The sequence below is a fragment of the Salvelinus namaycush genome, chromosome 23 (genome assembly GCF_016432855.1).
Source record: "Salvelinus namaycush isolate Seneca chromosome 23, SaNama_1.0, whole genome shotgun sequence".
Taxonomy (NCBI): Eukaryota; Metazoa; Chordata; class Actinopteri; order Salmoniformes; family Salmonidae; genus Salvelinus; species Salvelinus namaycush.
In genome coordinates this window covers 30,566,060-30,593,161 of record NC_052329.1, presented here as the reverse complement: position 1 = coordinate 30,593,161, position 27,102 = coordinate 30,566,060, and the positions used below count along the sequence as shown (strand labels likewise).

At 43.1% G+C, this 27,102-nt stretch overlaps 1 pseudogene; it reads right to left on the bottom strand.

The window, feature by feature from the left end:
* Window positions 1-1,445: 1,445 nt before the first annotated feature.
* On the bottom strand, window positions 1,446-26,541 carry LOC120018633 (annotated as a pseudogene).
* Between the last annotated feature and the right edge of the window lie 561 nt (window positions 26,542-27,102).

Below are 27,102 nucleotides of genomic sequence, written 5' to 3'. Positions count from 1 at the left end.
TGCACGGTCCCTAGTTAGACGAACCCAAGGACAACCCAGCATCAGTTTGGGATGTAGGCCTTATTTATTTAGTGCAAACAAATCAGCCATCTGAGATTTCTAGCCTGCAGAATTTGTATTCCTTTCGTTGTTATATATCCTATACATTACGTTTTCACAATCTGATGTGTTAATTTATAAATGATGTATTTATTATACATAAACACAAACAAGGCACCAATAAAACCCTGTACCCCATTCCTTCAACCCAACGAACTCAAAAAGACACCAGGTGATGTTTTAATGTACAGTAGCTATCTTGTTGAGACTGTCAGGCAGCAGCCATCGTTCCAGTTAGGCTTTGCTGAGATCACTACTACGCTTGACAGTTGCCCAGAGCCTGTATTCACAAAGCATCTCAGGGCAGGAGTGCTGATCTAGGATCAGATCCCCCCCCATCCTGGTAATCATATTTATTATGATCTAAAATACAAAACTGATCCTATAGCAGCCCTCCTAATCTGAGATGCTTTGTGAATACGGACCCAGATGATAGTTGTCGTTTACATTGGCCAACATTGTCTACTTCTATTGTAACTTTGTTACTGCTGAAGTTATCTGTCATTCTTCATGTTATCTATTGTTCTTAAGTAAGTTATCTGTCGTTCTTCATGTTCTTTGAGAATTGTTTATTTTGGATAGCTGTACATATTGTAGATTCTTGAACTGCTTCACCTTGATGTAGAAAGACTGCTCTCTATCATTTCATTTTTACTACTTTCAGAAAGACAAAAAAGGTTTAATGTCTAATTTGTACGTGAATCTGGTTTGTCAGGTTTTATCTGCGTAGTGGTACTCTAGTGTTAAATCGTCGGCATTATAAAGCACACAATTCAACTCTGTTGCTGTAGAAACTGAATGTATCTTTATCTTTTGAGATCAATAAATTCATGTAATATGTGAGCATGAATAGTTTTTATTGAGCAAAAGATGGGTACAGAAAACATTCTTCCGTCCGGCCCATTCACCAATTAACACACAAATAAACACTGATTATCAACACTGAACATGACAGAGGACCAAAGTGACCAGTCCAGGTCAAATCCTAACTGGTGAATGCAGGCTGAAAAGCCCTATAGGCCCTGCTCAAAGTAGTGCACTTAATAGGGATTGAGTGCCATTTGGGACGCACCCACCGCGCTAAAATGTCTGTCTACAGTGCCTCATAGTAAAATGACAGTGGGACCAAATTAATTCACCAAAGCTATCCGGTCTACTGAATCTTACTCCACAGAAACTAGGAGGTCACATGCATTGGGTCAGTGATAACTTCCAGGAGGGGCATCTTCAAATAAGGCCCTGTTGGAGTCATCTTCTTGTTGGGGGATGGACATCAGGAGTCAGACTGGAGTCACCTGTCCAGATGGCCTTCCCTTCCTCACACAATCTACTGACCATAGGACGGGTCAGCGACAAGTGTTGTCCTTGCTGCCTGCAGCAGAGAGAAGACAGAGACAGGTGGTTGAAAAGGAGACAGAAGCTCACCTCATCCAGCTGTGGTCTGTTCATTTGAACTTTGATAAAGTGCTTGTGAGTGGATAAAAAATAATGCTTGTTTGGCTGTGAAGAGTTTGCTATGGCATCTTAGCATTTTAACTAGGTATGATTATATAGAGGGCAGGGTTGGGCTCAATTCCATTTCAGGCAATTCAGAAAGTAAACTGAAATTCAAAATCAAATTTTGCTAACTCAATGCTGATTTGAAATGGAACTGACCCCAGCCCTGACAGAGGGTACATATTACCTGTGATGGTGTCACCCTCGCAGTTGAAGGCGGAGGAGAAGATCTCATCCGTGTGTCCCTCCAGGACCTGAAGATAGATGCCAGACTGGACATCCCACAGGCGAGCCATCTTGTCAGCGCTGGCCGACAGAACTCTACTGTCTTGTGCGTTAAAACAGATCTGCAAGGGAGAAGAAGGGGAGGTTGTAATTGACATAAGTGTGTGTGTGTGTGTGTGTGTGTGTGTGTGTGTGTGTGTGTGTGTGTGTGTGTGTGTGTGTGTGTGTGTGTGTGTGTGTGTGTGTGTGTGTGTGTGTGTGTGTGTGTGTGTGTGTGTGTGTGTGTGTTATGAAAGTGAAAAGGAGTGACGGAGTGAATGGCTGGATGGAGTGTGCAAGAGGAGATAGGAACCACCAATGAGCAGAGCATGGGGAACTTTCAGCACATCAGCACTCTATTCTTAAAATACTATTAACTGTAAATGGAGCAGGTATTTCCTATGGAGGAATGATTCTAATGGAACAGATAGACAGACTTCAGAGAGATCGACAAGCACACACAGTGAGGTGAAGAAATAAACATGGGGCTGGGATGGTTAAATGACACTGGCTCTGCATTGTCATAAAAGTAAAGTGTGTTTTTATTAAAAGTCTCACGCTGCAGGATTGGAGAGAGGGAGAGAGAAGGGGGGAGCAAAGAGGAGGAGCATGGAGGAGAGAAGGAGAGCACAGAGGTGTACAATTTGGAGAAAAGAGGACACGAGGGAAGAGAGTGGTGAAAACAGAGAGGAAAAAGAGAAGAGAAAGATGAGGCAGAAGAAGATGGAGTAACTGAATGGTCATGAGAACACCCACACGGATTCTGTTAAGATAATTACATTCCATATCAATTACTATTTTACATTTTTTCCTGCATATTTAATCAACAAAACAATTAATTTATTTAGCAGTATTTGGTTCTATGAAATTAATTCTACAGATATTATTTTAATTTAATGGCCCAGTGCAGAAAAAATTGATATATATTTTCACACTATGACGTTTGAATAATACTGTGAAATTGTTAAAATTATGATAATGGCCTTTTAGTGTAAGAGCTGTTTGAAAAAGACCGCCTGAAATTTCAGCCTGTTTTGGTGGGATGGAGTTCTGGTCTGCCTGGTGACATCACCAGGCGGTCAATTAGTTAATAGACCAATAAGAGAGTTCCAAACCTCTGCAAAAAACAGCTAGTTTTCAGTTTTCCCCTCCCCACTCAAATTACTACTTGAGAAATTGCTCCTTGCTAAGAAGTTTTGACCATTTTAATTGAAAACAATCACAGTAAGGTACTTAATTGTTACCCAGAAATGATTTATTATTGAGATCAAAACGGTTGCATTGGACCTTTAAGAAAAATCTGGAACAACAAAGAGTGGGGGAGAGGGAGATGGTGGGACGACAGTGGAAAATAGAATGGAAGTAAAACAGGGACCGACAGAGAGAAATAGTGGGAGAGAGTGATGAAAAAAGAGATGACAGAGTGGTTAGGAGGCGGAGGGAGGGGAGAGAGGTGTCCTGTTAAGGGGAGATTAGTGTCATAATCCTGTGAAATCATCCTCCTTCCATCCTATTACCGAGGCTGGGCCCTGATGGCTTTCAGTAAACACAAGACAGGCAGCCCAATGAGGCAGCTAGGGGGGAATTGCAACCTGAGTTTAGCACGCCTAAATAGAACATAATTCACTTTTTATGCACTTTTCTCTCTAAGCGTATTCTGACCTTGAATTTAAGCATGAGAATAACATGTTCTTCACCCCCTATCCGTTAGGGCTGGAGATCAAATAAAACGCATTTGGCGGAGGTGTCTACAGATGCGCAGTATTCTGACCTTGACTCCCTGATAATTCCACCACCTTTACGCGCAATGAAATGATGAATAAAGTCGTTCTTTAAGATATATTCTACTTTATGATCATTGGAGCCAAATGTTAAACCAGTCATATGGCAGCAAACTAAAGCATTTAGACATATCGGCAGGTAGCCTAGTGGTTAAGAGTGTTGGGCCTGTAACCAAAAGGTTGCTGGTTCAATTCCTCTACCCGACTAAGTGAAAAATCTGTCGATGTGTCCTTCAGCAAGGCACTATCACTAACTGTTCCTGTAAGTTGCTAAATGTACAGTATATTAACTTTTCCACAGTGAAGTTCATGAAATGCTGTCCTTATAATTTGGGATGACATTTGGAGACTATATGATTTCCAGAATGTTTTAATTATAATATTATTATTAATTATATGCCTAGATTTTTCTCAGTATTTTTACCATTTGTTTCATGTTAAATATTAGTCACTATTGGTAGCCACCATCACTTATACATACCCACATACACTGACTTTAGTGTTAGTTTGCTTACATTTTGCATTTCTTTCGTCTGTCACGTTTGTATGGTTGTTCCTGAGGATCGCTAACAATAGTGGATTACGGTATATTAGGCTAACGGATTAAAAATTGTGCAATAATTTGGGACATTTGAATAATTACTTGAATAATTATGAAACGCAGACCATATGTAGCAGTTTTCATATGTAGCAGGGTTTTCAGCAGTTTAATACATGTTAACCACGCCTGCAAAGTCCATTACGCATCTGCATAAGGTAAGTCTGAATACCAACTATTGAGAAGTGTGTAGGAAAGGTGTGTGTAGGAAAGGCATACATTTCCTACGTCTGAATCAGGCACCCTAGTGGCTGTGGCTCCGAGCAACAAACACGTACACATACACACACAACATGCAGGCATGGGCACACACACACACAATAACAAATATGCACATACACACACAAACGTACACTGGCAGAACAGTCAAATGGCAGAGCCTGGTAAAATCACACACACATTCAGGTTACAGCTGGGTCACCTACAACACAGGCCCAGGTCACATGTGGTTCTATACAGCCGTGGCTAACGCAGTTACACAGTGAGTAGGGGCAGACTGTGTCATGGTGTTTGGTTAATAAAACAACCAAGGTGTGACATTAAAGGGCTCAAGGTATGACTCTATAGGGAACTGAGATAAGAGCAAATGAAAAGTGCCAATCAAATGAGACTACCGGGGGAAGGGGGAATCACAGGTAGACCAGGAATCAGCCTGTATGTAGAGCAGTTCAGACGGACCCGGATGTTTCTGGAACGCTCTGGCCTGAGGGACACACACCTTCAGGGTCACGTCTCTCTATGTCATCGTCAAGATGGGGTTGACCTAGAAACTGACACAAGAATCAGTAACAGGAGGTAGAAACATCCCCCCGGCAAGCGGACTGCCGTCCTCATCCCTCCTGTCCAGTCCTGTACCCTTGTGAGTCTGACGGATGCTCCGAGGCAGACAAAGAGACAGATAGAGAGAGGGGCCATTTTGGATCCTGATTGAACCATTACCTGTCTCAGCGACTCACCTTGGGTATCTCTCCCTCGTGGCCCTCCAGTCTGGAGATGCACTGGTAGCTGGCAGCGCTGTACACTCTCGCTGTGCCTAAGAGTCAGGGGAAATATTGATTTCTCAAAACATCCGGAAGTATTGCTTGAGCAAAGATGAAGTTTAACCTTAAAATAAAATTAATTAAAGTGAGCTGGCCTGGTTAGTCATACACCATAGTTGCCGGAGCTGTGCTGGAAAGGACAATGTGAAAAATACATTTTCAAGCCACCACAGTATGATCTGGGTTGGCATGATAGTGTGAAATGGGGGTGTCTGGGTACAGTACGGATATAATTGTTCAGTGCCTGGGACATTGTTCAATCCAGGATCTTTGTATTGACAGTCATGGAAACAGCAGAGATAGAGGTACCCCATAATTAAATAGAACACCATTAGTATGATATACTGTGTACTGTATCTCTGTGGTCATACCGTCAGCCGAGGCAGTGGCTATGAGTTGACCGGTGTAGTCAAAACACACATCCAGCACCTCGTCTTCATGGCTGCTAGTGTGGCCATTCACTTCCCACTCGCTGCCTCCCACACCTGGGGAAGCAGAGACACACACACATTCCGGTACACAAACACATACTGTAAAGACACAAACACACACGTGCACACACATAAGCACACACACACACACACACACACATACGCATTCACAAACACACACAGACACACGTACACACGCACAAACACACACAATGGGAAAATGTCAAATGTTAATGAATCTATTTTTAAAAAACTTTAACAAAAACAACCAGCTTGGTTAGCGCTCTAACAACACAATGGTCGTGTTTTCCCCTCTTCACAATCTCCTCTTCAAGAATGCAGCCATGTGAATAATTCACACAACTACCCAGAACACGTGACTCATCTTGGAATGATTAAAGGATTTCAATTTCCTTTTTAAAAGATGCAGAGCTTAATTTCTTTGGGGTAGGGGGCAGTATTTTCACTTCCGGATGAAAAGCATGCCCAGAGTAAACGGCCAGCTACAAAGCCATAAAAGCTAAAATATGCATATTATTAGTAGATTTGTATAGAAAACACTCTGAAGTTTCTAAAACTGTTTGAATGATGTCTGTGAGTATAACAGAACTCATATGGCAGGCAAAAACCTGAGAAAAAAATCCAACCAGGAAGTGGGAAATCTGAGGTTGGTTGATTTTCAACTCAGCTCCTATTAAAGATACAGTGGGATATTGGTAATGTTACTTCCTAATGCTTCCACTAGATGTCAACAGTCTTTAGAACCTTGTCTGATGGTTCTACTTTGAAGTGGGTCCGAATGAGAGGGGATTGAGTAAGGTCTACCATGACCTGAACATGCGCTGACCATGCGCGTTCATGTGAGAGCGAGCTCTGTTCCATCGCACTTCTGAAGACAAAGGAATTCTCCGGTTGGAACATTATTGAAGAATTATGTTAAATACATCCTAAAGATTGATTCAATACTTCGTTTGTCATGTTTTACGGACTGTAATATAACTTTTTTTACTTTTCGTCCGTACCTTCCGCTGGACTTGCCCGCACGTCGTGAGTTTGGAAAGTGTACTGTACGCTAGAACAACAAGGAGAAATTTTGACATAAATGATGGACATTATCGAACAAAACAAACATTTCTTGTGGAACTGGGATTCCTGGGAGTGCATTCTGATGAAGATCATCAAAGGTAAGTGAATGTTTATAATGTTATTTCTGACTTCTGTTGACTGCACAATATGGCGGATATATTTGTGTCTTGATTGGGCTCTGAGCGCCGACTCAGATTACTCCATGGTTTGCTTTTTCCGTAAAGCTTTTTTGAAATCTGACACAGCGGTTGCATTAAGGAGAAGTGCATCTAAAATTCCATGCATAACACTTGTATTTTCATCAACAATTATAATAAGTATTTCTGTAAATGGATGTGGCTCTCTGCAAAATCACCGGATATTTTGGAACTTCTGAACGTAATGCGCCAATGTAAACTCAGATTTTGGGATATAAATATGAACTTTACCGAACAAAACATACATGTATTGTGTAACATGAAGTCCTATGAGTGTCATCTGATGAAGATCATCAAAGGTTAGTGATTCATTTTATCTATATTTCTGCTTTTTGTGAATTCTCTCTTTGGCTGGAAAAATGGCTGTGTTATTCTGTGAATAGGCACTCACCTAACATAATCGTTTGGTTTGCTTTCGTCATAAAGCCTGTTTGAAATCGGACACTTTGGCTGGATTTACAACAAGTGAATCTTTAAAATGGTGTAAAATACATGTATGTTTGAGACATTTTAATTATGGGATTTCTGCTGTTTTGAATTTGGCGCCCTGCAGTTTCACTGGCTGTTGAAGAAGTGGGACGCTACCGTCTCACGTACCCTAGAGAGGTTAAATGATAGGAGACTCTACTAGAGAAAGAGCGAGAAAGAGAGAGAGGATGTGAGAGAGGATGAGAGCTCACCCTACTGCTTTTGTCCATGGAGCCGGTGATGAGAAGGGAGCAGTCCCAGTCAAACTGAACACTGCTGATCTCCCCTCTGTGACCTATCAGTGTGTGGACACGCCTTGTAGAATGAGAGTAGGGCGGTAATGGTGGTTAGACAATGACACAAACACATGGATGGACACGCAAACACACACACACACACGGATGGACACACAAACACTCCACACTGTCCTTTCCCACCTGGACAAAAGGAACACCTATGTGAGAATGCTGTTCATTGACTACAGCTTAGCGTTCAACGCCATAGCGCCCACAAAGCTCATCACTAAGCTAAGGACCCTGGGACTAAACACTTCCCTCTGCAACTGGATCCTGGACTTCTTGATGGGCCGCCCCCAGGTGGTAACGGTAGGCAACAACACATCTGCCCCCCTCGGGGGTGCGTGCTTAGTCCCCTCCTGTACTCCCTGTTCACCCACGACTGCGTGGCCAAGCATGACTCCAACACCATTATTAAATTTGCTGATGACACAACAGTGGTAGGCCTGATCACTGACAATGATGAGACAGCCTATAGGGAGGAGGTCAGAGACCTGGCAGTGTGGTGCCAGGATAACAACCTCTCTCTCATTTGTGAGCAAGACAAAGGAGATGATTGTGGACTACATTAACATCGACGGGACTGAAGTGGAGCGAGTCGAGCGTTTCAAGTTCCTTGGTGTCCACATCACCAACAAACTATCATGGTCCAAACACACCAAGACAGTTGTGAAGAGGGCACGACAACACCTTTTCCCCCTCAGGAGACCGAAAAGATTTGGCATGGGTCCCCAGATCCTCAAAAAGTTCTACAGCTGCACCATCGAGAGCATCCTGTCCGGTTGCATTACCGCCTAGTATGGCAACTGCTCAGCATCTGACCGGAAGGCATTACAGAGGGTAGTGCGTACGGCCCAGTACATCACTGGGGCCAAGCTTCCTGACATCCAGGACCTATATACTAGACGGTGTCAGAGGAAGGCCCAAAAAATTGTCAAAGACTCCAGTCACCCAAATCATAGGCAAGCGGTACTGGAGCGGCAAGTCAAGGACCAAAAGGCACCTTAACAGCTTCTAACCACAAGCCATAAGACTGCTGAGCAACTAAACTAATCAAATGGCCACCCAGACTATTTACATTGAACCCCCCCCCCCTGTTTTTACCCTGCTGCTACTCACTGTTTATTATCTAGGCATGTACCACCGCACATTGAGTCGGTACCGGTACCCCCGTATAGCCTCGTTATTGTTATGTAAATGTATTGCATTACCTTGTGATTGATCAGATTTTTTAAAACTTTTGTTTATTTAGTAAATATTTTATTAACTCTATTTCTTAAAACTGAATTGTTGGTTAAGGGCTTGTAAGTAAGCAATTCACGGTAAGGTCTACACCTGTTGTATTCGGCGCATGTGACAAATACAATTTGATTTGATTTGATTGTAAGACACACATGGATGGACACGCAAACACACACACACACAAACGCATGAATGGACACGCAAACACTCACACACATGGATGGACACGTGAACACACACACACACACACACAAACACATGGATGGACACGCAAACACACACACACACACACATGGATGGACACGTAAACACACACACACATATGGATGGACACGCAAACACACACACATTGATGGACACGCAAACACACACACAAACATTTGGGCTCTCACCTCCCAGATGGAACATCCCACAGAGAAACAGTGTGGTCAAAGGAGCCAGTGACTAGCTGGTCACCCACTGTGTTAAACGACAAGGAGATGATCTCTGCTGATTGGCCCTGAGAGAGGAAGGAGAGAGAAGGGGAGGGAGAGATGGAGGGAGAGGTGGGGGAGAAGGAGGGAGAGAAGGGGGAGAAGGAGGGAGGGAGAGGGGGGGGGGAAGAGAGAGGGAGGGAGAGAGAAAGAGAGAGAGAGGGAACAAAAAAACAAACATGAAAGAGAGAAGAGAATTCGATTCGTTACACTTGCAGAGTTCACAAAAGAACAGTCAAATAAACGAGCTATTCTTTCTCCTTTGAAAAAGCTAAATTGCACAATTTCATCCAATTCAGTTCGAGGAACACATTTTCCTTTTTGTGCTCGAGTCACCATATTCACCAGCATGACTAATGTAGGAATAATTGAAGTAGGAGATGTAGAGAAGAGGTAGAGAGGAGGCATAGAGAGGAGCACACAGAATCGCCTCTCTGGAACACATAGCCACATAGTTTGCCCACGTGCAGCAGGAAACTGCTGCATGTCCTGTAGTTGAGTATGTAGATAGATAGATAGATAGATAGATAGATAGATAGATAGATAGATAGATAGATAGATAGATAGATAGATAGATAGATAGATAGATAGATAGATAGATAGATAGATAGATAGATAGATAGATAGATAGATAGATAGATAGATAGATAGATAGATAGATAGATAGATAGATAGATAGATAGATAGATAGATAGATAGATAGATAGATAGATAGATAGATAGATAGATAGATAGATAGATAGATAGATAGATAGATAGATAGATTACTTAATGACTGCATTACAGTCACAGCTTCATACACACATATGATGGTAGAAAAGAACACAGTAAGCAGGGTGACTGCTGGACCAGCACATGAATGATCATATAAAAAAATGAATGGATGAATGCATATCAATGACTGAATTAAGTAATTAATGAATGGATGTGGACTTGGATGATTGTGAGAGTGTGTGGTGATGAGAGGAAAGGAGAGAAGAGAAAGGCGAGTGAGAGAGAGAGCTAATTTCTGTCAGTGTAGCCACCTCCTCTCCAGTCTGGACGTCCCATAGCTTGGCCGTAGTGTCCATGCTACCCGTGGCCACCAAGGTTGGTTAAACGCCAAACATACCTGGTCGGCACCGAAAACTGTGTTAGCTGCCATTCACATAGAAAATCAGATTCGAAACTCACTGCAATCCTATTTATACTGAAAGACAAGTCCAATCTCTCAGAAAGTCCAATCTTTAGATTAGAAAGTCCCTCCTACTATTTCCACAGTGTGTCCTCGGAAGGTGTGGAAACATTTGCCCGTCTTGGCTCTCCACATCCTGCAGGTCTTATCAAAGGACCCAGTGGCAATCTTGTCCCTGGATTAAAGAAGAGAAATTAAGGTAAGATTTGAGATAGGAAAAATACTTTCTTTTGACCACCAAAAACACTTTCCCAACGGAGGAACATAGGATAGGCATTAGGCTCTCTGGGACCTAAGAGTCTCAGAGTCGGAGTACTGATCTAGGATCAGTTTAGCCTTTTAAATCATAATGAATCAGATTATATGGACAGGGGGGGACCTGATCCTAGATCAGCACTTCTACTCTGAGACGCTTTATGAATACAGGTCCTGGTGTTTTTATACCTGGGGTAGATTAACAGGAAGGTGGTTACCCCTAGGGGTTGTTGAAGGCAATGGCGTACACCACGTACCTGTGGCCCTCCAGTGTGTGCAGTCCCTCGCCTGACGCCGTGTCCCATATTTTACATGTCCTGTCATAGCTCCCAGTTATAAAACTTCAGTCACACGAGCGCCTGCAAGAGAGAAGGGAGGAGGACATTTCTTTTTACTCTGAGGCGGTTTACTTGACTGCATTAATCCAATTTACATCTATACGTTTGACCGTGTAATACCCATACATAATACATCTGGCTTTGATGTGCTGAGGAAGAGTCCTGAATTCTACAATTCCCACCCACTGCTGCCATCTAGGGTTCAAATGAGGAATTACAGGATGGCTGTACTGCATTACACAATGCACTGCAGTGTGGTCATACCAGTTAATGGCTGTCTATGGCTGCATCCCAATTCTTCACCGTTTTCCCAGTGTGCACTTGCACACAAGGGTGGATGATGTGTCAGGCAATGACATTATCATTAAGAAGAGAGCCTAATGAAAATGAATAGGTAGCTCAGAAAGATGGAAACTGTATTTGACCTTGAAGAGGTAGAACCTGCAGTTGTCCTGCTGACCCAGTTTCTCCTGCAGTCTGAGGATCAAGAGTTTGACTTGTTCGATGCGTGATACTGTGATCAGTGGCTCCGATTCCCTGTGCTCTGATATCAACTCCTTGGTCTGTCCTGTATGGATAGATATGTGTCAGAGTGATGCATCACGGTCATTGAAAATAGGGGAATAGACGCCATACTGTATTGCAGGATCAGTGACGAAGTTGTGAAGAACTAGTGGGTGTGTTTTTCTACCTGTATCATCATCATCATCATACTACACTAGCACTAGTATAATAAATTGCATACATACAGAGCTGCCAACTCTAACGCATTGGCCATGAGACACGCATTTGACCCTCTTCTTATATCTCATGAATTGAACATTACTTTTTTTATTTTTCTAATTAGTCTATTGTATAGTCATCGCATTAACTTTTCAACTGTGCTCCAAATCGTTTTGAAATCGGAGCATCAGCGCCTACAATTTAACATCACGAGCGGAACCTCTATCATTGCCCTGTCTTGCCCCAGTACTGTGAACCGCGTCACATTGAAGCGTATGATTGGTCTAGTTATGTGAGGGATCAAGGGGATTGGATGCATGTTTTAAAGAAACGCCCCTCAAGATTGGAGTGGAGCTGAATGGACAAAGAGAACATTCTGCGCTGAGTTTATAAAACTGTAAAAAGAGAAGCATGGTAGCATTTATGTAAAATGTTGTCAACAAGATGTGGTTGATGTTACTCCCGTCCATGAATCTATTGCAGAATGCAGCCTTTTGACAGTATGTACTAAGGTCAATCTAGTCCATACTTGCATTAGTCCCCTCGTTTGGTATTTGGCATTTAGGATGTGACAACAAAAAGGCAGCAGACAGACAGACATACAGTATGTTTTAGCAGGAAAGTTTGGTAGGGTGACCTTTTGTAACTGTAAAAATGATTTTGTCAAACAGATTGTGAACCCAAAAGGGCATGTTTGATTCTAGAGTGGAAAAATAAATATACAAATAATTTGGTTAGGGTGTAGTAGCAGCTTTATGTCACCTTGTCTTCAGGAGATTTACTTTATTTAGTCTGATCAGTGGAACAATTATCATTCTTAACAATGGGGTAAAATATAGGGTAATTACTGTGCATGTCAGCAAGAACACTACTGCTTCAAGTTCCTCGGTGTACACATCACTGACAATCTGAAAGGGTCCACCCACACAGACAGTGTGGTGAAGAAGGCGCAACAGCAGGGCTCTCCAGAGGGTGGTGCGGTCTGCCCAACGCATCACCAGGGGCACACTGCCTGCCCTCCAGGACACCTACAACACCCAATGTCACCAGAAGGCCAATAAGATCATCATGGACATCAACCACCCAAGCCATGGCCTGTTCACCCCACTACCATCCAGAAGGCAAGGTCAGTATAGGTGCATCAAAGCTGGGACCGAGAGACTGAAAAATAGCTTCTATCTCAAGGCCATCAGACTGTTAAATAGTCATCACTAGCCGGCTACCACCCGGTTACTCAACTCTGCACCTTAGAGGCTGCTGTCCCATATACAAAGACATGGAATCACTGGTCACTTTAATAATGGAACACTAGTCACTTTAATAATGATTACATACTGCTTTACTCATTTCATATGTATATACTGTACTCTATTCTACTGTATTTCAGTCAATGCCACTCCAACATTGCTCGTCCTAATATTTATATATTTCTTAATTCCATTATTTTACCTTTAGATTTGTGTGCATTGTTGTGAATTGTTAGATAATATTGCACTGTTAGAGCTAGGAACACAAGCATTCTGCTCCCTAAAAAAATCCATTCCTTTGCGGCCAGTGGCCGTTGCGCCCTTGAGCTGAATATGATCATTATAATTCCCTTCTCCTGGTTGCTTGATCCAAAGCACCTCTCACTCACATACCTCAATTCTCATTAGCCAATGCCCGTCATGTGATCGGGTCTTTCTCACAGGCTACAAGTGAAAACAACTGCACCCTTCCTTATCCAATTCGGAGGTGCATATTGAAGATATTGGAAGAACTGTCCACATTTACTTTTCATCAGCCAACAAGATGAGTAGGCCTAACAAACAGGAAAAGCACTAGCCTATGTCAATCTACTACCCTCCATAGTACAAAAGTTGACTTATTCTATTTTGTGAGAGAAATAAATATTCCAAACGTAGTCTGGGACAGTTGTGGGATCCGATAGAGCCCAAATTAATACAACCATTAGCATTAAAAAAACTTGTTTAAGCAATGAGGCTGACGCAACAGATCAGAACGTTTAGCTTAAAATGTTGACAAACTATTTGTATCAGGAATCAAGGTAAGACCCAGATGCACGTCGAATTGGCAATGATTTAATATTCCAATAGGGGTAGGCAATAGACAGGTCAAGGCAGGCAGGGGTCAGTAAACCAGAGGTGGGGCAACGATACCGGACGGCAGGCAGGCTCAGGGTCAGGGTAGGCAGAAGTCAACAATCCAGAGGTGGGGCAAAGGTAAAGGATGGCAGGCAGACTCAGGGGCAGGCAGAGTGGTCAGGCTGGTGTGCTCAGAGTCAGGACAGGCAAGAGACAAAGGACTCTGAGACATAGGTTTGACTCTGGACACATGAAAGGTGGGATGTATACAAAGGGCAACAGAAGACAAACAGCAGAGGGGCTAATATTCTTGGAAATGGAAAATGGGCCGATAAACCGGGGGGAAAGTTTGCAGGATTCCATCCGGAGGGGCAGTTCCCGGGTGGATAGCCATACTTTCTGCCCGAGACGATACCGGAGGGCCAATGTCCGATGGCGATCCGCTTGTCGTCGATTTCTGGAGGTGGTCTTGAGGCGGGCTGACCGGGCTCTCCTCCAGGTACGACGACAGCGGCGGACAAACATCTGGGAAGAAGGTACGCCGGCCTCTTCCTCCTGCTCGGGGAAGAGTGGGGGCTGATACCCCAGGGAACACTCAAACAGAGATAGGCCCGTGGCAGAGCAAGGAAGGGTGTTGCGGGCATACTCGACCCACACCAGCTGCTGGCTCCAGGAGGTGGGGTTGGCGGAGACCAACGGAGACCAGAGTAGTCTCAAGATCCTGGTTGGCACGCTCCGACTGGCCATTGGACTGGTGGTGGAACCCAGAGGACAGGTTGGCCAACAACCCAGTGCAGAACGCCTTCCAGAACCCGGACGAGAACTGAGGCCCCCGGTCGGAGACCATGTCCACGGGCAGTCCATTGGTCCGGAAGATGTGCTGCACCATGAGCTGGGCTGTCTCCTTGGCCGAGGGTAGTTTGGGGAGAGGAACGTCTTTGGAAAACCGGTCGACCACAGTCAGGATGGCAGTGTTGCCCTCAGACGGGGGGAGACCCGTGACAAAATCCTGGGATATGTGGGACCAGGGACAGTGAGGGACAGGCAGTGGTTGCAGAAGACCTGACGGAGCTTGCCGAGGAGTCTTATTCTGAGCACAGACCGTGCAGGCGAAGACAAACGTGGCGACAGCCGGGAACCATCGTAAGCCACCAAAAGCGTTGTCACACGAAGGCCAGGGTCCGACGGGAGCCCGGGTGGCAGGCAAGCCTGGAGGAATGGCCCCGCTCCAGGACCGCGGAGCGGACAGCGTCAGGCACAAACATCCAATTATCAGGGCCCCCCCAGGGTTCAGCTGGGACAGCTGCGCCTCCCGGACCTGTTTCCCTATACCCCAGTTGAGCGCCGTCACGAGGCACGAGGTGGGAAGGATGGTCTCGTGTTCCGGGATGGTACCAGTGGGGCTATAGCGGCGGGACAGTTTATCCGGCTTGACATTCTTGGATCCCGGCCGGTAAGAGAGGAAGAAGTTGAACTGTGTGAACAGCAGGGCCCATCTGGCTTGCCTGGAGTTGAGGCACTTGGCGGTGCGGAGATACTCCAGGTTCTTGTGGTCAGTCCACACGATGCATGGGTGTTCCGCCCCCTCCAGCCAGTGCCTCCATTCCTCCAACGCTATCTTCACAATGAGAAGCTCGCGATTCCCCACATCGTAGTTATTTTCCGTGGCATTGAGGCGGTATGCAGCTTGAGGTCCAGGGCAGAACGCTGGGACAGGACCTCCCCCACTCCGACATCAGAACCATCGGCCTCCACCACGAACTGACGGTAATGGTCCGGATGAACTAAGATGGGAGCTGTAGTGAAGCGATGTTCAAGGTCCCGGAACACCCGGTCAGCAGCTGGAGATCACATGAACAGAACCTTGGGCAAGGTGAGTGCGGAGAGGGGGGAAGCCAGGATGCTGTAACTCTGGATAAAGCAGCGATAGAAGTTGGCGAACCCCAGGAAGCATTGCAGCTGCACCCTGGAAGTGGGCTGGGGTCAATCCACCACCGCTTTCACCTTCCCGGGATCCATTTGCACACTCCCTGCGGCGATGATGAAACCTAGAAAAGGGATGGTGGAACGATGGAACTGGCACTTCTCTGCTTTTACAAACAGCTGGTTCTCCCGTGAGCCTCCCTCATTGTCATCACATGTCATCAGAGTGCGCAGCTGAACACTGTATGCTGGAAAACACCCAGTTTGTTATTTTGATTAAAACAAAACCTATATGAATTAAATAAGAATACCAAACTTGTTTTTGCAGGGATTCCGTGACGCGTTTAGCTTTAAAAAGCTAGGAAACACTACTAACCAAACAATAATGCTAGGTGGCTGTACTACAGACACCGGTCGTCATCGTGGGAAAGACGCATTGTTAAAAACTTTTGAAAAACAACTGGTTGCAGTAAAGAGCCAACCAGGATACTAAGGAGATCCTGAGGGAAATCGACGAGTACCAACAACTTTACACTATGGAGGAACAACGTACTCCATCTTGGAAAGATCCGACTACCTCACAAAATAACTCAAACCCAACAAAAAAAGAAAAACAGATTAATCTACGGACACGGACGATTTACTTACCATTGAAGTAGAGGCTAGTGCTCTGGCTGAAATCCATTTAACACTGGAAAAGTTGTGTGAGGAGGTAGCAGGGCTGAGGGGGAGTTTGAAGTTTAGCCAGAGTGAAATTCTCACGCTCCAAGGAGAGAACAAGGCACTCACAGCCAAGGTAAAAATCCACGATTCTAAAACGGATTGTCTACTCAGGGAAAACAGGCTGATGAAGGAGTCGCTGCTAGACATACAAAGTCGTAGAATGTGTGAAAATCTAATATTTTCTTGGATTCCTGGGGACGCATCCAATAATCCAGAGGGAGCGATCAGAGAATACATGCAATCCGCCTTGAAACTTCCTCTAGAGACTGTAAACAAGGTGGCTTTCCACCGTGTACACAGACTTGGAGCTCGGAGCGACAATACCAATGGTCCCTAACCGATCATCGCAAAATTTGAACATTACCAACAAAAGGAGCTGATCAAAAGCAGGGGAAGGGAGCTTAAAAGAACCCAAATTCGGTGTCAATGACCAATTTCCACAGGAGATAAACAAATGTCGCAAGAGACTGTAAGCTGTACAGTGACAATAGAGGGAGAGGGGTAAGCGTGCCTTTCTCATTGTGGACAAACTCTTTATAGATGGACAGCTATTCCGAGACAGCTCCATAACACCATGGCTGTACTAAATTCTACAGGGACTTCAGGTTACGAAAAAAAGAAAGTATTGGAACTGTAAAAATATCTGAACACTATTAAGTGGATATGAACACACACGTACTCAATTGTTCACTTAAAAATACGGACTAATACATACACATACACACTTGATCTCACTCTCTTCTCTTACTCTCTCTCTCTTTTCTATTCTCTTCTCTCCCTCTCTCTCTATTGTTGAGAACTGTTCTATAATTGAATATGTTTCTTGTTTGTCTTTTCTGTCTTTGTCTACATGTTTATCTATGTTTACAACAAGCAAGGGGAAGATATATATCAGAATAGGGACATTGGGGAATAATAAGATATAGTACGGGATACATTTGTACTGTAGTGAAGCCGTCTCTATAGTAATGCAAGGTCTCTCATGAAACATTTGCTATTTCCATTGCTATGGAAATGCTGGAATGTGTTTTTCAATGATGTTATAGGTAATTATGATGCAACTATGATGGTGATGTGATATAGTTTACAATTATCATCATGAATATTAAAGCTATACGCACTACATGTTACACACAGACACTCAACCATGCAAATTGCGGGGTTATTATTTATTTGGATATCATACATTATAGTCTTACTCTTATACAGACATTGTACACAATCTCACTAAATCACATCCAATATCATACACATATCTTGTCTCAATTCTTCTAACATCTGTGGCATAGGCTCACAGGCAAACAGGCAATAAAACATATATTGCTAGAACCTATTTTTAAAATTCTAAATATCAAACATTTGAAAGCTCTAGTTTTCACCGTTATAATACCTCTGATGGAAGTAACTTTACAAGCACTAATTATGGTCAATTTAGACTGAGAATAATATCTAGTTATGGTAAGGTGTGAAATAAGTATAGCCAGTTATAATTGTAATGGTTTAGCAGATAATTGTTTTAAATCTGTCTTTACGTGGCTAAAAGAAAAGGAATATAACATTTGCTGTTTACAGGAAACTCACTCTACATCCTTATGAAGTCCTGTGGGAAAAGGAATGGGGTGATGAAATCATTTTCTGTCATGGACAAAGGAACTCAAAATGTGTGATGATATTAATTAACAAATATTAATTAAAAAAAATCGATCTGAATGTGCAAATAGTTAGGAATGATTCTCAAGGAAGGTGGATCTTTTTTTAATATAAAAGTGAATGAAAAAGAGATTTGGATCATTAATCTATATCAAAATATTTATACCAATTTATTGAATTTACAGGCAACAAATGATCAAATTATTATGGTAGGAGACTATAACACAGTGTTAAGTACCTCAATGGACCGTAAAGGAAATCACTCTACAAACTATCATCACCGTGCCCTTAAGGAAATCACAAATACTATTGACACATTAGAAATAGTGGATATTTGGAGACAAAAAAAACCCGACCTAGTGAGATATACATGGAGGAGACTTAATCAAGCTAGTCATCTTGACTACTTTCTTGTCTCCTTCTCTCTTTCATCAAAGGTTAAAAAAGTTTTAATAGGAGACAGAGTGCAATCGGATCATCATCTAATTGGCCTTCACATAACTCTCATAGAATTTCCACGTGGACGGGGATATTGGAAATTTAATCAAAGTTTACTGGAGGACAACTTATTTTTAACTAACACAAAATCATTTATATCGGATTTTTTCCAGTATAATATAGGAACAGCAAATCCACTTATTGTTTGTGATACGTTTAAATGTACCTTCAGAGGTCATTCAATTTAATATTCATCAATAAAAAAAATTAAAGCAGTTTCTCGCTAGAGACAAGACTAACAAGGGAAAGAGATACAAAATAAGTTAGAGGAAAAACAAAAAGAACTTGAAGAAGTTATTCAAGAACAATCTAATGTAATCTATTATAAAATAAAGAAAACTGTATGGAATATAGAGAAAAATGCACAAAATTCTTCCTGAATCTCCAACACAGGAACGCTAACAAAAATAATTTGCAGAAACTCGTTACTGAAGACGGAGTTATCTATGATTCTCCGAATGATATTTTAAAAGAGGAAGCTAAATATTTGAAACAGATGTTCTCTTTTCTGTCTCATCCTCTCTCACTGAATGAAGATTACGGTCTGGAATTCTTTCCAAATAATACAAAAAATTTAAAATGAATAAATGTACATAAAGATCAGTGCAAAGTCCAAATTACAGAGGAATAACTTTTTGAGGCTATTAATTAAATCCTTTCAGTCTGGAAAAACTCCAGGGCTTGATGGCATCAACCCTTTTATTGATATACTTAAAGCTCCATTGTTAGATTGTTTTAACTACTACTATACAAATGGTAGTCTGTCAGGTACTCAGCAGGAAGGTCTGATTTCACTATTATTAAAACAAGACCCAGATGGCAAATATAAAGATCCAGTCTATCTAAAAAACTTGCACTTCAATGTTGTGATGTAAAAACACTAGCGAAATGCATAGCACTCAGAATTAATAGGGTTTACCAGGTATTGTTCATCCTGATCAGACAGGTTCTTTACATGGACGATACATTGGAGATAATGTACGACAACTACAAGAGATAATAGAGCATCATGAAACATCTAAAAAGCCATGCCTGGTATTTATAGCAGATTTTGAAAAGGCATTTGATAAAGTAAGACTGGATTTTATTTATAAATGTCTGGATTTTTTCAATTTCGGTGATTCTCTTATAAAATGGGTAAAAGTAATGTATAGCAACCCCAGGTGTAAAATAGTAAATAACAGCTACTTCTCAGAGAGTTTTGAGATGTCAAGAGGAGTTAAACAAGGGTGTCTGCTGTCACCATATCTATTCGTTATGGCCATCGAAATGCTAGCTATTAAAATCAGATCCAATCACAACATTATAGGATTAGAAATCCAAGGCTTAAAAACAAAGGTGTCCATGTATGCCGATGACACAAGTTTTATATTAAGTCCGCAAGCTAGATCCCTGCAATGTCTCATTGAAGATCTAGATAACTTTTCTGGACTCTGGACTAAAACCTAATTATGATAAGTGTACAATACTACGTATTGGATCTTTAAAAAATACAACTTTTATATTACCCTGCAGTTTACTTATAAAATGGGCTGACGGTGAAGTAGACATACTTGGTATTCATATCACAAAGATATTAATAAGCTCTCCACAATGAATTTCAATAGAAAACTTGTAAAAATAGACAAGATCCTGCAACCATGGAGAGGTAATATTTAGTCATATCTCAGTTTACTCACTTACTTATGGTGCTGCCTACTCCTGATGATTCGTTTTTCAAATCATATGAGCAAAAAATATTTTGCTTTATCTGGGACACTAAACCAGACAAAATATAGCGTGCCTATCTATATAATGAATATGAATTGGGTGGGTTGAGATTATTAAATATAAAAGCACTAAACCTCTCTCTAAAAGCTTAACTTATTAAAAAGTTTTTCTTGAACCCTAAATGGTTCTCAAGTAGATTACTAAGAAAAACTCATCCATTGTTTAAAAATGGCCTTTTTGCAGATTGCCATGTCTCATTTTCGATTAATTGAAAATGATACTTTTGTCAAAGTATCTCTCTTTAACAAACAAGCATTGCAGAGATGGCTACAATTTCAATTTCATCCCCCTGAAAAGATAGAACAAATATTACAACAAACATTATGGCTGAACTCAAATGTGCTGGTTGATAAAATACTGGTATTTATGGATATCTTTTTTAAAAAGGGTATTTTGTTCTTAAATTATATTGTAAATTGGAAAAGTTGAGTTATGTCTTTCATGGAACTTTAAGAATTGTACGGGAAGGTCTGCTCAATCCAAGAGTACAACCAATTGGTTACAGAATTACCCCCAAAATGGAGGAGGCAGGGAACTGGTCTGTCTGCCCAATATAAAGGATTAAAACTGGCGGAGGAATAAAAATAGCATAAATAGGCAAGTATACCAGTTTCATTTGAGGACCAGTATGTTGACCACTGTGCCATACAGATTGGTAAATAGTTGGGGAAGAGATTTTTGATGTACCGATTTCATGGTACAGGGTGTATGAGTTGATATATAAAACAACGCAAGATTCAGGACTTTGTGCTTTTCAGCTAAAATTATTATATAGAATTCTTGCCACCAATTTTTTTTTGAATATTTGGGGCATAAAATCATCGAAACTGTTTGCTGTGAGGATACTAAATCAATACACCATTTATTTCTGGACTCAGGTTCAGGAATGGCTGAAAATGCATAACATTGATCTAAAATTGACCCTAGAAATAGTACTGTTAGGAGATCTGGAGAGACCGGGTCAGTCAATTACTAATATACTAATACTCTTAGTAAAAGTATTTATCTTCAATTCGTAATCTGGGGATTCTATTCGATTAGATAGATTGAAATTGTATGTTCAAAATCACAGCATAGTTGAAAGACATATGTTGCGTAGAAATCCAAAGAGGTTGGCCAGCAGAGATAGGTGGGATGGCCTGAGGGAAGCTGAAGTTTGGGATGTGGAATTGGAGACAAGTGGGAGTAGAGTTGCTGGGCGGAAGATAGAATGATGGTCAAAGATAAAGTATAGAAAGTATAAAAAACAAAGTCCCAATAAAACATAATAAAAAGTAAGTTTGAATGACACTGAGGGGCAGGGTTTTTACTGCTAATGCCGGTTTGCCTGAGGCTGAGGTGTTTGTACACATGCATATACACACACTCTCATTCAAATACACACATACACGAACACACAATATGTAAATAGTGCCAGACATGCACTCAAACTAGTGGTGTAACAAACCTTAGTTGATCCGTGATCCGTACGGATCACCCCCCACGGTTCGGCACGCATGTGAACCGCGGATCAATTGCAAAGTTTAACAATCATAGTGTGAAATACAGTTTTAATGCCGCTGTTACTTTTTAAAGTAATACTTCCCTAAATCTCGATGCAGAGTTGCAGTGAAAAGATAAAGACAAGAGATGCGTGTTGTGTTTTGCTCTGAAGCCTGAAGGTTGATTTTATTTTTTTTAAAGCAGTTGTGTGTGCTGTTCACGTGAACGTGGCCTGTTGAATCCCAACGAATCAATCCTGGATGCTCGCGTTGTAAAAAGCAAAGAAGAAAAAAGAGCAGATACAGCCATGGCTGGCGGAGGAGCTGAAGAACTGGAAAAGCCTCCTGCTTCATTTAAGTCTCATGTATGGGAGCATTTTGGCTTCCCTGTCAAATATGATGACAGAAGAAGGGTGGTGGACAACACCATTATGGTGTGTAGGCATTGTGCCACAAGAAGCCGTATGATCATGGAATACATTGAGCATGGCCACACATTTAAAGCGTCATCACCCTGGTGTGTCAGTGACGGGAGCCAACTCAGCCAAGAGACAAACTTCTCACCGCGACATTTAAGCCCTTTGCTGCAGAATCAGACTGGACTAAAGCCATCACCAAATCTATTGGGATGTTTATCACTGCAGACATGAGGCCGTACTCTGTTGTGGAAAACAAAGGGTTTAAAAATATGGTGAAAGTGCTTGAGCCAAGCTATGAAATCCCCAGGCGCACCCACTTCCGTATGAAGATCGTGACAAATCTTTATGAACAGGAAAATATCAAAATTGTCGACGAATTATCCAAGGCATCCTCTGTTGCCCTCACCACATTCGGGTGGACCTCCAGGGCAACGGAAAGCTACATGACTGTGACTGCTCACTACACCACAGAGATGTGGGAGATGTGAAGTCCGGTGCTACAGACACGACCCCTCTATAAGAGTCACACAGGCACAAATCTGGCGCAAATACTGCTAGGAGCAGTAGCAGAGTGGAAGCTAGAGAGGCCTAATAGCAGTATCCCAACCACCACAGATAATGCCAAGAACCAAGTAAATGCAGCGATAGAAGCTGGACTGGGGCCACAGATAGCTTGCTTTGCACATGTGATCATGTGCATCTAGCATTTCAAAGGGGAATCTCAGTGAACCAGATGGGAGGATCAGGAAGGTGGTTTCCTTTTTTCACCGAAGCACAACAGCCGCTCAGGTTAAGACCAAGCAAGAAATACCACAGCTATCGACCCACAAGCTCATACATCATGTCACAACAAGATGGAACTCTACTTATGACATGTTGGAGCGCTATCTTGAGCAGCAGGCAGCTGTATACTCTGCACTGACAAACAAGACCCTGGAAAAACATTGAGACATCGTCACCTTGTCTGATGATGACATGAAAGTGGCAGAGGAGGTCCTCCAGGTGCTCAAACCCCTCAAAACGGTTACAACCCTATTGAGCACTGAAACAGCACCGTCTGTGTCCATGATCCTACCTCTGAAAACAAGGATTCTACAATTAATGGCCCCAAGTGAGGAAGACGACACCATCACTAGAGATGTCAAGGCTGCCATTAGAGAGGACCTGAACCCCAGATACCCCCCTAATGTACAGGACTACCTTCATAAATCTACTGCACAGGTTCAAGTCCCTGTCTCACATAGACCCTGCCCTATGCGGAAGACATACAGTGATCTCACCACTGAGATTGTGGCCACTGAAGAGGTAAAAAATAAAAAATAAGAGTGAATTACTTACATAATAAATATTCTGCAGTCTAACTTAGTCTATGCTATTGCTATTATAATCATCCATTTTTTATTTGGAATAATAATAATGGCTTTTATTAAATGTTATTGCCACAATTATAGTTCTATGAAATATGAAAATAAATAATTAGTTAGTTTAATAGATCAAGTCATTTTTTCTGCAAGGTCAAGCCACAGAGCCGACAAGAGCAGACTCAGAGGCATCTCCTCCACAAAATAATTTGGCCATGAAGGAGCTTTTCGGGGAGACCTTTGCGAGCAAGGACACAGACAAGACGTTTGCCAACACCATCAAAGAGGAGGTGGCATCCTACAAGGCAGCAAGCGGCATTCCAGTGGATGGTGATCCACTGGGATGGTGGAAAAGCAATGAGTGTAAATACCCTCACATTGCCATAATGGAAAGAAGCTACCTGGCTGTGCCTGGCACTTCAGTTCCGAGCGAGAGGGTGTTCTCCACGGCAGGGGACATATGTTGACCCCAAAGAGGTCTACCCTCTCCCCAGACAATGTAGACAACCTCATCTTTTTGAAATGGAATTTGAAGTTATAAGCTCAGGTCTGCTTTGCTTTCTTTTTTTTAATATGGAAACAGGCTATTTTTTCATTCACTATTGTTCAAAGGAAGAAGGTATCATGCCTCATATTGCACTTTAATTTAACAATTGAGTATTGAATATTTTTAGATATTATTTAAACATTGAACAGTTCCTTGTTTTAAGTGTTCTTTAAGTAATAAAGCAAAATTATATTTGTCTCCCTTTTTGTTTTTTGCTGATCCTAAAATAATCAGATCCGTTGAACCACTAACTCAAACATATACAGTTGGCCTTGCTGTTATGATTTTAGTTGTCCTTGATGTCCTTTGTTTTTTTGCATAGTTTTTTTCTGTTTTCTTTTACTCGTGAGTTCATTTACTTGGTTGTTGGTGCATGGGGGTGGGGAATGGGGGTGGGATAATGGAATACATTTTTTTTTTTATTATTTTCTTTCCTCTTTTCTTTATTTTATCTTGGGGAGGGTGACAGTGGGAGGGGTCTCGGATGGTTGAGGGACAGCTATGGGGAACTGTGTGGGGGATCATGAAGGGTTCAAGTCCCCATTTTTTGGGGCCCTGTGGGAGATCTGTCGACGTGCCCTTGAGCAAGGCGTTGACCCTGGATGCTTCTGTGTGTCGCTCTGAATGGGAGTCTGTTGGATGACTGGTGTGGTGTAGTTGTTGAGCGTCTTCACTGCAAGTATATTGTATGTTTTGGATATTCAATAAAAATAAGAATATTTTTTTTTTAAAACAGCTGGTTCTCCAGGAGGCGTTGGAGAACCTATCGTGAAGCACATGTTCTTGGGTGGAACGGGAGAAGATGAGGATGTCATCTAGGTAGAACATCATTGACCAGAGCCTTGAACACAGCAGGGGCGTTGGTAAGGCCAAACGGCATGACCAGATACTCGTAGTGACCACTGGCCGTGTTGAAGGCGGTCTTCCACTCGTCTCCTTCCCGTATCTGCACCAGGTGGTAGGCGTTCCGTAGATCCAGCTTGGAAAACACAATGGCCCCCTGGAGTGGCTCGAAGGCCGAGGAGATGAGTGATAGTGAGTAGTGGTTCTTAATCGTTATGTCATTGAGACCCCGGTAGTCGATCCACGGGTGCAGGAGCTTGTCCTTCTTCTCCACAAAGAAGAACCCTGCGTGGGCGGGAGAAGAAGGATGAATCCTGCAGCAAGGGAGTCCCCAATGTAGGTCTCCATCGCCTTGGTCTCTGGTCCTGACAGAGAGTACAGTCGACCCCGGGGCGGAGTCGTGCTAGGGAGAAGGTCAATCCTGCAGTCATAAGGTCGGTGCGGCGGGAGCGAAGTGGCACGGGCCTTGCTGAACACCTCCCGGAGGTCCTGGTACTCCGAGCCCCAAGGAAGACGTCCCATGGCAGGTTGTGCTGACTTTAGGCAATAGGAGTGGGTTCCAGCCCATGATGGCACCAGTAGACCAGTTAATGAGGGGATTGTGTCACTGGAGCCAGGAGAATCCCAATACCACGGGAATCAGAGGGGACTTGATAAGCAGGAACTGGATAGCCTCGATGTGGTTCCCTGACACACGTAGGTTGATGGGAGTGGTGCTGTGGGTGACTCAGCCTATAATGTCCATGGGAATGGAGAAGGGCTGAGTGGGGATGTTCAGCTCGGACGTCAGGGTAGCGTGCAAAAAGCTCTCGTTGGCCCCAGAGTCAGATTTGGACGGACCAGATTTGGACGGATCTCCCCACAGCAGAATGGCATGAAAAGGGGTGTGAGCAAGGGAAGCAGGAACGTTCTCCATATGGCCCACCAGAGTACTCACTCCTACCGGTGACCCTGTTTTTTTTAAATGACCAAGAGTCCCGCAATACAGACAATTCTTCGTGTCAATCCTGTATTGCCATTCTGCTGGCGACAGCCCAGCTGTGCCTAGTGGCATAGGCTCAGGAGGTGGTGACTCGACCGTCTTCGGCAGTCCTCGGAGCAGGTCGGGAAGCCTTGGGTTCTCTTGGCGTACGAGCGAAGTCCAATTTCCTCTCCCTCCGTCGTTCCCGTAATCGCCCGTAGATGCGAATGGTCAAATGGATAAGGGAATCATGCTCTGTAGGTAACTCCCGGGCTAAAAGCTCCTCCTTGACCTCCTCCGAGACGCCGTGCAGGAACATATTGAACAGTGCCTCTTGATTCCAAGCACTCTCTGCTGCCAACGTCCAGAAATCCACCACATAATCAGCTACACTGCGGGAGTCCTTCCGGAGCTGGATTAGCTTACGGGCGGCCTCTCACCCAGAGAACAGGGCATCAAAAACCTTCCTCACTTCTCGAACACCTCCAGACTAGGCTGTTGTTCCCACACGGCAGTAGCCCAGGTGAGGGCCCTCCCGGACATCAGCGTGATGAGGTAGGCTATCTTGGAGCGATCCGAGGGGAAGGAGGAGGGCTGAAGCTCGAAGATGAGGGCACACTGGTCAAGGCAGGCAGGGGTCAATAAACCAGAGGTGGGGCAATGGTACCGGATGGCAGGCAGGCTCAGGGGATAGGCAGAGTGGTCTTGCAGGCGGGCTCAGAGTCAGGACAGGGAAAGGTCAAAACCAGGAGGGCGAGAAAAAGAGAGACTGGGACAAGCAGAAGCTGAGAATAAAAACGCTGGTTGACTTGACAAACAAGACGAACTGGCAACGGACAAACAGAGAACACAGGTATAAATACACAGGGGATAATGGGGA